General features: G+C 35.7%; 1 long non-coding RNA gene across 1 annotated transcript; it reads right to left on the bottom strand.

Moving 5' to 3' along the window:
• Positions 1-7,000: 7,000 nt before the first annotated feature.
• On the bottom strand, positions 7,001-10,037 carry LOC134798738 (uncharacterized). The gene is made up of 3 exons (XR_010145258.1): positions 9,636-10,037; positions 8,710-8,766; positions 7,001-7,488 (listed from the first exon to the last, which is right to left on the bottom strand). It is a non-coding gene; the product is annotated as an uncharacterized LOC134798738 (long non-coding RNA).
• Positions 10,038-13,306: the final 3,269 nt, after the last annotated feature.

Raw genomic sequence — 13,306 nt, 5'->3', positions numbered from 1 at the left:
TTTTGAATAATTTTATTAGTACAAAAGGTGGTTTAAATTTAGGTGCCTCTAATTGCACGCGATACAGAGTATGTGGAGCGCTCCTATTGGTGCTTTAGAAAAAGCTTCCGAATACTAGCCGAGCCCGACGGCTACTGCATTTGGAATGTATTGAGATTTTATACAAATAAAAGGTTGAGTTCGCAACACTATATGCTATATGCTGACTGCTATCCTCCAATTATGCCTGCATTTTCACTACCCATATTGCTCCTAAATCAATATGACCGCGTCACGCGTAATCTTGTATTACCGGGCCGACTAATGTATTGTCCAGGCCACAGGTGCACTGAACCGAAATCAATTAATGTAATTGCTTCGGCACTTTGTGTCCGTATTTGCAGGCTTATTAGCCTCACCTGGATTAAGTACTAATGTAAAATGTATATACCTACAGTGTGTAAATTCAATACGGGCGAACATTTAAACAGTGGTTAGTAGGGCTTCCAATACCGGGATCCCGGGATCCCGAAATACCGGGATCCCGTCTGTTTAAACAGATTTTTCAATACCGGTATTTTTTAATGAAATACCGGGATCCCGGTATTTTCAAAAACAAGGAAAATGTGCCTATTATAACGTTTAAAATCTATTAAAATGGTCAAATTCGGCTGTATCAAGAAGATAACTTGCCAATTTAATTAAAGAAGATCATTTTATTGAAACAAGATCTGTGCATATGCGTTAGATAAATATTTGGTGATGAATTCTGATGTTCAGGATATATTAAGGGGCTACCCCACGCGAATGACCTTCGATCTGAATCCCTTAGTTTTCTAATGTTTTTTGTAGCTTATTATATTAACAACAACAGCTTGAAGCAATATATACTGCAAAACGTAATTCAAGACCAAAAAAAGTAAGAAAATGTTGCCACTTTTTACTAGCGCGTCTTGTATTTATGCAAAAATAAGTATATAAAAGTACTTTTTTAAATCGCAGGAGTAAAATTACTAATAAATAAATTATCTTAGCGTGATTATTTATCAAAAGGAATTTACTATTTTACAAACAAATTATTGCAGTGGCAACATTGTCTTACTTTTTTTGGTCTTGAATTACGTTTTGTAGTTTAGTATCCTATATTTACTTCAAAGTTCATCGCCTTCGAGATATTTGGCATCAAAGTTGAACAATTTTAGGCTAAAAACTGGTTTTCTGGCCATAACTTTTGTGTTAATTAGTTTAAAATGAAAACCCTGGACATGTTTCTCGAGACGTCAAATACGAACCCAAATATTTAGATTTCGTACATGTAATTGTAAGATTCTTCACTGCAAACTAGATACGAAAAGTGTTTTTTTTTTTTAGAAAAAATAGGAGATTCGATTCAAAACTTGTCAAAAATGTCGGGTAGCCCCTTAATATAATTAGTTCTTAAAAATTTATCAAAAAGTAGAAAGAAATTATAATGGCATACGAATTATTGGTGCCAAAGAATATTTATTGGCTGATTATTAGGTTGAACTAAAAATGTGACTTGTGAAGTCAACAAGGCGGATAAAATGATTGCCAACCTGGAGGGTTCACATAATTATTGCAGATGGCGATTATTGTTTAATATCCTAAGCTAAGGACATACATATCTGGTGTAAAAGTGAGCCTTTAAAAAAAAAACTCATTTTTTAAGCCATTTATAGTCAATACCGGGATCCCGGGATCCCGGTATTGATAAAGACAGTTTCGGTATTAATACCGGTATTTAAAGAAGTCCGGTATTTGGAAGCCCTAGTGGTTAGCATAGGACTTAAGAAGTATATTAAGATCCTACATTTTGCTTAAATTTTTACCATACAAAATAATTTGGCCCGAAATGTAAAGCAACACTCATGTCACGAGATACAAGCTTTTTAAAGTAACTGTCAACGCCTGTCGTGTTGGCAGTTACTATAAAAAGCTCTTAACTCGTAATGTCATGTCATGTTATGTCTCGTAATTCGTAATGTTTGCATTAAGTACATTGCTGCTCAATAAATTTTCAAAAATTAATTACGGGGTCATTTACTATGTAAAAGGGTAACTCAAAAAATCTTCTTAATTAATGATTACAAGGATAACTTCTATATCTGGTTTAATTTATTGCCCATATTGAATTTACACAACCTCGCACAACGTATCAGCATTGCGATACAGCGAGGAAATGTCGCCAGCATCCTTGGTACAATGCCTCAAGGGCCTATTTTAGATTTAAGCTAGTTATTAATTTCGTTTAGTAGTACCACTGTATATTTTTAATAGTATCTGGTAGGTACAATTTGCTTGAAATTGTAATACAGAGTAGAAGTTTTGACAGTAACTCTTATAGTTTTGACATGATAATACTCATAAACAAAAGAATGAATGATTTTAATGACCCCTCCATTTAAGTTTCAACATTGTCTACAGTTATTTCGTATAGTGACGGAACGGAACCCATTATTCGTAGTTGCACTTGGCCGATTTTTACAGCGTAAGGCTTAAAGCTGTCATTCCATTATTTACAACTGTGTTGTTTTTAACACTGAAGGCTTTATTTGAATTTTGTTTGCTCTAGCATGAAGATTTATGAAGCTATATATTTAGGTACGTGAAATTTCGATTGACGCGTTACTAGTAAAATCACCTTTATGTTCTTAGCAATAAGGTGGTAATGTAGCGTTTCGCCCTCGATTTACACAGTTGAAGCGTGAATTAATTTACATAAGAGCTAGGAAACAAGAGCATTGATTTACACGCAATATGCATCGCAAGCGGAACGGCGCTGAATTTCAAAGCTGTCAACTTTCACAGATCGCTTACCTACTAGACAGCACATAAAAATATTAGCGAACAACACATTATGTGGCTTTCCATCAAAGAAGGATCCTTATGCTTTATTTACCTACACATTTGTATGTGCATACACCTTTGTATTACCCTGCCCTGACCTGTAATTTATATATTAACAATAAAGTATGAGTATGAGTATGCAGGGGTTATTAGCTTAAGTAATAGTTTTGCTGACTGTACATAAGCAAAGGGTCCTTTCTTCCTCCTTATTGATCCATTTTCCCTTAGGGCACATCATCAGAGCATCACACTCATTAGCGACAAGAGTTCTGTCGCGGCACACTCTCGTGCTAATCCCACCTTATAGAGCTTCACACTAACAGAAAATACCCCCGACTGCGAGCCAAATGAGTAGAAAACTAAGCATACACAGTCTATATTTGGTGGTCTGTGCCTGTGTCAGCAATAAGGTGGTAATATGCGAAAAGAGTTCTGTCGAGGCACACTCTCGTGCTAATCCCACCATATAGATTAGAGCTTCACAGTTCACACTAACAGAAAATAATTCGCCGCCGTCTGCGAGCCAAATGAATAGAAAATTACGCATACACAGTCTATATGTGGTGGTCTGTGCCTGTGTCAGCTTTGATCGTATGTTTTACATCGTCCGATTTGTGATCGCTGACGTTCTGCAAACGCTTTGAGTTCGTTAATTGCGTGTTCGCGACAGATTACGCAGGTAAATTGTAGATTTCCACCAAAAATAATGCCTATTTTGCGAATTTTACATGAGGAAAGTTTATTTATTTATTTATTCAAACTTCATTGCACATAAAATTATAAGTACAAATGGCGAGCTTAATGCCATAAGGCATTCTCTACCAGTCAACCACTAGGCTGAAAAGGTTGTTAGGTGCAGGTAAAGATATAAATAATAAAATAAAATAATAAAAAGCATAGTTTTACTTGTAAAATGTCGATTCCAGCAGCACAACTGAGTCGTATTCTACACAATTTTACAGTACATCTGGTGCTACATTACGACACCGGTGCTATAATAAGCACATTACGTAACTACGTCGAAAATTTAAATGGCCATAATGTAACTGTAAAACGTTGTACGATACACGTGCAAATAGGTAATTCGCAACTCGTGTCGAATTTCCTATTTATCGCACTTGTATCGTAAATAACTAATAATACTATAACAGCCCAGGGGCGGGATGTCGGGGGCGTCATGGCAGAATGTTCGCGATCCCATGACGTCTCCCATACGGCAATGCGGGTAAAGCCGATGTGGGTTTAGTGGATAGGACGCTCCCCCTTTTCTCACTAAGAGAAAGGAATGGGAGATGGGAGTCCCACATAACCCCCGACGCCTCCCAGGTTACAGGGGGTATGCGTAACAGCATTACCACATCGTTAAAAAAAAAGGGGGCGGGGTGCATCTTAATGTAATGCTTAATTTTTGGAAATATTTAAATTTACACGAGTACTTAGGTTGTAATTGTGGGCCCAACTGAGATAAGTGGGCGCGCTCTTAACTTGTACGAAATTTGTACGTGAGCGCTTATGTGTGGTGGCCTCAAATTGTCTTATGTGCTCGGTCTACTACTTGAGGGACTGCACACTAGTAACACTCTCGTCCCAAGACCCACACTTTTCATTCAAACCCTTTGAGCATGCGACCCTAAAAAACAATTCGCATTAGCATTGCCATACACCGAGGGAATGCTGCCAGCATCTTTGGCACAATGCCGCGGGGGCCTTATTTAGACGTATTTTAATTTAGATTAGTTTAGTTTTTAATTTTACGTATTAATTTTATTATAAGTAGTTTAAAAAAAACAAATACGTACCTAAACCCTAATATCGGTAAATACCTACATATTCAAATTATCCAATGAAGGGCTGTCATGTTCGTGATAAATGGAAAGCTGGAAACAATCAATCTACCTAGCAAGTGGGGTACGTTACAAACATCGATCGTGAATTTAACATTAGGTATATACCTACTCAACTTCCAAAACGAAACGTAATGTCACGTAGATAAATCATTAGGTATTATTAAAGAGAATAGAGAGTATCAAAACGTGATATGTGAGAATGAAAAACCGGCCAAGTGCATTTAGACCCCGCAAAATTGAGGGTTTCTTTAATTTGTCGAATAAAAAATCAAAAACTCTCTGATTTAATTTTTTTTATACATAAAGGCCAAATAAAAGCATTACGTTTCAATTCATAATCTGTTGTTAAAATAAATAAAAGATTTTAACTAAGAAATATTAATTTCATAGTAAATACGATTTGTACCTATCGAAAAAACGTTTCAATTACTTACATAATAAATAACTTATCGATATTATCCCAGAAACACATAGTCTCATATAACTAGTTATATATGGATGGGTCGTGCTATTTGGTTCTTTTTTTCTTTTGTATTCGTAAAGGTAAAGTTTTTTGACCAATCGGTGCAAATTATATTTCATCAACTATACACAATCTGTAAAAAAAAAACAGCCCGCTGATAAACAGAGAAAGCTTAATAATAGAGTTCGGAAGGGTTCTCATCAAGCACGGACCCCAAAAGTACGGTTCAAAAACCCGATAAGCTAGCAATTGCCACTAACTCGGACTTAATATGGCAAGGTCTCACTCAGAATATAGCTGAGGCGAAATCTTATAAAACTCAATTTATTTAAAATCGGATCCTGCCCCTGCCTCCCATTGGATCGGGAGGATCTTGAGGCCCCGGCGCAGTGAATGATTTCAATTCTAGATAAGTAGATTTGTCGTTCATATATTTTTATTATTAACTGGTTTTTGCTCGCGGGTGCACTTGTGGAAATGAATGATAAAATGGGAATTGTGACTTAAAGGTGTTCGAAGTCTGACAATAATTTAGACAAATATGTTTTCATTTCTCATGCTCTGACGGTCAATTATGTTGTTCTAAAAGGTGTGTAAAAAAATGATACGTTTCTGCACTAGAGCATTTTAAGTTCCAAGTACGTTTTTATAATTTTTTTACGATAAACAATTGAAATTTGGGTATAAATGGATTTGTTATACAATTTCCATTCTGATATTTGACTCCCCATTTCATAAATAACGATACTTTTGCCTAAATTGTTACTTGAAAGTACCCTCAAAAATACTATAAAAATTTATACTTAGTCATGTTTTTAAAAAAACACATGCATTTTACTTTCCTCGTATTCAAAATGAAAAGTAGAGTGTTTAACTCGGGTGAAAGGCATCATTTCATTCCTTGGTTAACAATCTACTATTACAGACACAGCTTATTACAAATATGAATTTTATTGTAAAAGTGAATTCTTTAGATAATAACGTCCTATTACTGCAAATACCTATTAAGTGATTTTATGACGAAAGTGGTTTTATTAGACCTTTAGAATTAATTTTTCAAGCTTTACAAACTGGTAAAACCCATTTTTTGATACTACCTTTCGTCCCAAAGATAGCTCGAGCGTAAAGCAACATAATGATGATTTGGTAGCATTATGTACTGGAAGAAATTAAAATGTGTATGATAACACAATGATTCATGTGTTCTCCTCCAAGTAAAAACAGCAGTAATAGGACGATAATATCCCCAAGGATAACTGAGAACTGAGAGTTATTATGTTTTAAAAAGCATTATCGGTTTTTATCCTCAATTCATTTAATGCCCTCTGAATGCGTGATCACGCCGCCGGCGGGACTTATTTCAAGAGGCTTAAACTTTTTGTAATCTAATCTCCAATGAGAGTATTGTTAGTTTATTAATTAAAGAAAAAAGAAAGTCCGTATTAAAAGCATTATTATTTATAATGAGCTACTATTTAAGATCCCTGAAACTCTCTTCAACAATATAGGTATTTTGTTTGTGGGAATCAAATTGGCTTAGGTAGGTACCTACCTACATGGTAATACATACCTACACGTATAATACCTTTGTAAAGGTACAGTATTTATTTATATTGATTTAAACTTTATTGCACAAAATACAACAATGTACAAATGGCTGACTTAATACCAAATGGCATTCTCTACCAGTCAACCATAGAGCCAAAGAAAAATGCGTACAATTGGTGTAAAGAGTAAAGTTTATTGAATTTATGGCAAGTTATAACAATTCTATAATACATACAGGGTGGCAAAAAAATTACTGCATTCCCGTTGCCAGGGAGGTTTTGGGATTATACTAAGCAAATTTTACTATGAGACCAACCCCAAAATCGCGAAAAAAAAATTTGGCTGTTTCATACATTTTGGCTGATCCATTTTCTATGGGAGGGTAAATTATTTTTCGCGATTTCGAGGCCAACCTCGAAAGGTGGTCCCATAGTAAAAGTTGCTCAGTAAAATCCCAAAACCTCCCTGGCAACGGGAATGCAGTTAATTTTTTAGCCACCGTGTATATAGCTTATGGCGCATATATTTATATTACGATAATATAAGACATGTATATTGTATACTTATAAATCACGACACCAAAATTAAAACGTCTCTAAATATTTCACTTCAACATTGCCACATAGTAGTAACACTTAGCATGTACAATTTTACCCACATCTCCAGCCCCGCTTCAGAATTAATTTGAATACGAATGGACCGTGATGAACAGTCTGATATTAAATTTGTGTAAGCCGTTAGACGTCTTGAAGGTTGCTTGAACTCTGACTTTACCGTATCCAACTGGAAATTATAATAAAATAAATGTGAAAGTTTTTATGCATGAATGTGTCGAAGTTTGATATTCAAAGCAAAAACGGTTCTACACATTATGGTTCTTCGAATACAGATATAGGTAGTAGTAGGTAATACACCGTGTCTTTTTTAATTTCCGTTAATATCTAGGGTACATTCCTGAGCTTAAATCAAGTAACTTTCTCAAAGACACCGGTATTCTAATTAACTCCATTTCGGAGATAATCAATAATTTATGTTTTTCCTATAAGGCCTCTACAAGGGTGTACACTTGCCTTAGGGCCGGTTTACATATTGATTAGTGTTTATAATGAGATCATACATTTGCTATTAAACTTAAATACAATCTCGGTCGATCGATGTTCGAAATGATATTGATATGTCACAGATTTCAATTGTTTGATTGAGTTAAATGTAATGCCCGTGTTACAACAACGCTATATGCTACATTTAATTACTTTTTAAACAATTTTTTTTATAACAAAAAAGCAAAAAAAAAAATTTTTTTTTTAAATTAACTATGCCATTTACTTCTCTTAAACGTACTTAACCATACCCCGAAGTTAACGGAATTCAATAAAAACATGGTGTATACAGATTATTTACAGCATTATTTTATCCCGTGAATATATCACTAACAATTAGTAGGTAAGCTCGAACCAATCGGTATACTATTATGAGCGATATTACACAATACAAATACGTAAGTCATGTTAAATTAAAAAAAAATCAAAACGAAAGGAAAACTCCCAAATGTTTTAGTGTTCTAAAATACGAAATTCGAATCTTGTAGGTACAAAGAAGCGGTGCATGTTACTTTTTAATTAAATTTTAATGTTGTTACTCTATTAGTAAATCTACAATGCAACATTAAGCTAAATTCGTACCCACCTAGTTAAAACTTCAAACGCTACTTTTGTTTTGTACTACAAAGATATACTCAGCATATACCTAAATACGAGTTCAGACCTCAGTCTTCATTCTATGAAGACTCCCTCGGTGGTTGTGTAATAAGCAATTAATCTTACAAGCAAGTTCGAATTAGGTTTTAGGTAATAGGATTAGGTTGAGTATTGAGGTTGAGAATACCCTTTAGGACTAGACTCGCATACCCACTCACGTTGCACTAAGCATTATACACATCTAATTCATTGTTTGTTAGTACCCAAACAAGAGGGTTTGAGTACTATCTATACTTAGCTATAGTACCTCGCTTGAATAGGGACTTGACATTTTTCGCAGACGTAAGCAGCTTTGCTCACAAACCTAAAAGTAGAAATAAATCAAATTATTTTACTAAAATATTTTGATTTGGGTTATTTTAAGACAGGGGCCTTGTTCACCTTGTTTTCGTTGATATAATTATGATATCTATTTCAGTTTATAGCTTTTCTCATTAATTAAAAATCAGGATGAGATTATTAAAGTTTGAATTCCGCTATGGAGATCAAAAATAAATATATTTACAATATTTCAAAAGGTACTCCACTCGAGGGCCGGTCCGCCGCAACTGACCGGCTATAGCTACTTCACTTCAGGTCACAATCAAGGTCACGTACCCGTAAACTCTGTCTAAAAAAATTTCTATCAGGCCAATTCTAACGTACACTGACATCAGAATGACATCTAACTGATGTCATTCAGTTATCGTGCATTTGACGCATAGTCTGCAGCAGAAGTTGCTAAGCGAGCGAGGTGTTCAAAATTACCTTGACACGCTCTTATTCTCATAACAATAGAGTCGTGTCAAGATCATTTTGAACACCTGGCCCGCTTAGCAACTTCTGCTGCTGACTGTACTTATCGAGTCGCACGATAACTAAATGACATCATTCTGATATCAGTGTACGTTCGAATTGGCCGGATTGTATGAAATATATGTAGGCTGGTGTAGTATGCAAGTACTATAAAGTGTATACGCCTCGCCGTATTTCACTCAAACCTGCTAAGTACCACTTGCACTATCCCACTAACCCGGGGTTAAGCTGTTAAACCGTTAACCTAGTGTCAAACTGTACTGGTAACCGTGGTAACTCCAGGTCCCGTGTTAGTGGAATGGTGCAAGTGGGCCTAAGACGTTATTGTAAGATTGAATAAAATAATATCTTAATATACTAATGTTTGCACAATCAAACCTCATATCTGCAGGAAAGGACGTTCTCTGCCTTTTCATTTCACCTATCACGAAGGGCATTTTTCATGTCACTGCATTTTTTTTTATTTCAAGAGGGCCATGGCGTGGCGGGTCGTCCTTTGTGTCTCGCGTAATAAAATCTGGTGCGACGTCCCTCGGCCCCTTTAGGGGCCGTTACTTTTTCTTTCTTGTCACCAATATTTTATTCGTCTATAATTCACCGGAGGGTAGGAGAGGCTTTGTTTCATTAAATTTTGGACGTAGGGTCCGCTGTCCGGTTTATGTTCTTGAGCGCGGATACTTTATATCGTCTAGACTGTACATTAGAAAATGGTGCTTTCGCTAAAATAACTAGTTTTATAACTTGGAGATACTATTGGACACAATAAATTCATGTCACAATACTTTTCTTTCAATATTAATCTACAACTCGTCGAGACGATTCTTACAGATTTCATCACATAGATCCTATAGTATGGTCTCCGTCGTCACCGGTCTGTTTTTCATAATTAATAAGTAAGCCAAGTGGTCGAAAAACGGTTTGCAATTTTAAAAATTTGTCAGTTTTAATTATGACATCGCTAACTATCAACAAAGTTGCGATAACGTTGGTTACTTACCTACCACGTAACTTTCTGCCACTTTCTTAAATCAAATTGGGCTCTAGATGTTATTTTAAATTAAAGTCGTAAACTTTACATTTCAAGTCCAAAATCTCATAAAAACTTAATATCAAACATACAATATTGTATACGACTGCCATAACACAGGATTTAAGGACACCCGTACACCTCAACAAAGTTAAAATTCCGTCTAATCTAGAACAGGCCTTAAGGAAATTTAATTAACTTCAGCTACGAGTTCAATTTATTATCGTACATAAAATCTAAAGTGTGTGAGCTTTCCCATAGACTAACTCCCTCTAGATAGAGGATAAAACGACTCGCGAATTCATAATATGCTATACTTAGCTGCACCATTTAACTGCGTTAACAATAGCCAGAACTACATTAGGTAGGTATCTTGTAAAGAAAATCCATTGATATCCATTGATACATGGCAGTGCATCCGCCAAGACCAGTGATAGTTATTCAAAGTTAGTTATTAAAGATCTGTGTTAGAGTCCAATCAGCATTGGACTAAGGGGAATTCAGTCCAAACTATATGTAATACTACGGTGACCATTTAGAGTATTTAGACGCTTCGTACGCTTGTTCGTCACTGTATATAAACAATGCGGGATCTTGTGAGAGGAAACCTACGATGTAAACGTAGCCAACATCGACATCGCGGTCGGAGGAAACGAGTGCCGGCAACACAGGAACTTATGATAAATCTTATATGTATAGTTAACGTCATTTTACAATCTGATTTAAGGCCTGAGTTACACTTGTAAGTTTTACTTACGTAAGTAGGGACACGGCTATACTACAGAATGAGAGATGAATATCGTTATCTCATTCTAACAAATAGCTTTGTCTCTACTTACGTAAGTAAAACTTACAAGTGTAACTCAGGCCTAAAACTTTAAAAGCTATTAGAATTAATTTTAGCTGTGACTTCTGAAGTTCTGATGAGCTTATTTCAACTTGATATAGTGACAGGTGGTGACGTGACAATCAATGGCTACCTCAAAAACTTAAATATTTATTTATTCATTGTGTTTGTATTAGTGGCCTGTTGAATTAAAAGTACAGTAGGTAATTAATTAAACGAATTTTTGGACAAAAAACTTATTGGAACTCTAGTCAGACTTCTATAATTATTCTTGAAAGTAGGTAAGTTTAAGTCAAATTACCTACTAGTAGAATGAATATGAACACGCCTCGATTTGCTTCAGCGTGACTAAGTGTATAGTTTAACTTGTCGTATGAACTCGTACATGCCAGAGCGATACACTTTACTTGTTCAACAGAATCAAGTGCGAGCAACTTGGAATTTGAAATGAGTTGATCCTTGCAAGTGCACATATGTAAATTTAAGGATAAGAAAATTAATGTAAGAATAGATATAATATAATAACGGAACAAAACATTTAATACAAATCGAATTAAATGTTTTTTTTTTGTTATTTGAAGTAGACACACTGCTATATAGGTAAATTGGCTACTTTCCTACTAGTCAAATCAGCTTCTTTTTAGGGTTCCGTACCCAAAAGGTAAAACGGGACCCTATTACTAAGACTTCGCTGTCCGTCCGTCCGTCCGTCTGTCACCAGGCTGTATCTCACGAACCGTGATAGCTTAGACAGTTGAAATTTTCACAGATGATGTATTCTGTTGCCGCTATAACAACAAATACTAAAAACAGAATAAAATAAAGATTTAAATGGGGCTCCCATACAACAAACGTGATTTTTGACCAAAGTTAAGCAACGTCGGGAGTGGTCAGTACTTGGATGGGTGACCGTTTTTTTTTTTGCTTTTTTTTCGTTTTTTTTTTTGCATTATGGTACGGAACCCTTCGTGCGCGAGTCCGACTCGCACTTGCCCGGTTTTTTAGAACTGTCAAAACGATTTGCTAATATGGAATTTATATGAAAACTTGTGTAGTGACGTCACAGTCAACTCTAGGTGAGTTGACTTTTCGTACTTCCCTCCGATTTATTAAATATAAATTATGTATAAAAATAACTGCTATCTATGTTTTTCTAATAATTATCTGGTGCTTTATTTCTTGCACAGCGTGATAAAACGGTGTCCGTCACTTTCTATCCCACGGTGTTAAAAAGTGACAGTTATCTTATCACGTGGATAAAGATGGATAAAGCCATCCATAATACGCCGGCAGGACTGGAATCGAACCAGCATCTTCAGCGTTAAAATGACTTTCGGGTGTCAACTGCAACTGCATTACTGTGGTGGTGTCTTTGTTGCCGCCGCCGCCCGTCTGCATCTCTCAATTTCCTTGATAAAATTAATGACGTTTGCCGCCGCGTAACCGCCGCGGGGTCCCTTTGTTTCCCATAAAGTTTTAAGTCATAAATTCATAATGTATTGTTTGTCATATTATCGTTAGTCATAAAACTGAAACCGTTACCTTTTCAGTACTTTCGTAAGGTTATTCTATAGATAGGTTAGGTTAGGTTAGGTTTGTTTTATGGCAATCCTGAAAAGTTACGCGTTTCTGAGAAAAAACAATTATGACTAACGAAAATTCGGACAAACAATACATTATGACTTAAAACTATTTGGGAAAGAATAGAGACCCAACTGCCGCGTATATGACGTTCACTCTGGAGACTGGACTCCCTTACCATGATGTCCTTATTGCGATTCTGTTTAGGACCTGAACTGAATTGCTAAAGGACGGAGCTATACAAGTCGCATAACTCCGTCCCTTATATAGCAATTCAGTTTAATAAACAAAATCGCAATAAGAACATCATGGTAACTAATTTTATCGAAAAAATTGACAAATACAGCGCCAGCGGTGGCATCAGTAATAACGACGCCGCAACAGTAATGTAGCTGCAGTTGTCATCCGAATGTCACCTTTAAGGTAACATTCCATTTCTGACCGCAGCTGCTCTACTGCTCCGACACGTAGATGTTATTGTCAATTTCCGTAGTAAAATGAAAAAAAATCTCGAATCCTCGTGTAATTGAAACCCTACATTTTAAACTACGAAACCAGTTAAAATTGGTTAACATGTTTAGCCACATGACGTGA

This window comes from Cydia splendana, chromosome 17 (assembly GCF_910591565.1).
Source record: "Cydia splendana chromosome 17, ilCydSple1.2, whole genome shotgun sequence".
In the NCBI taxonomy this organism is placed as follows: domain Eukaryota; kingdom Metazoa; phylum Arthropoda; class Insecta; order Lepidoptera; family Tortricidae; genus Cydia; species Cydia splendana.
Note: the sequence above shows the minus strand (reverse complement) of the source record. Positions and strands in the feature narration are given on the sequence as shown.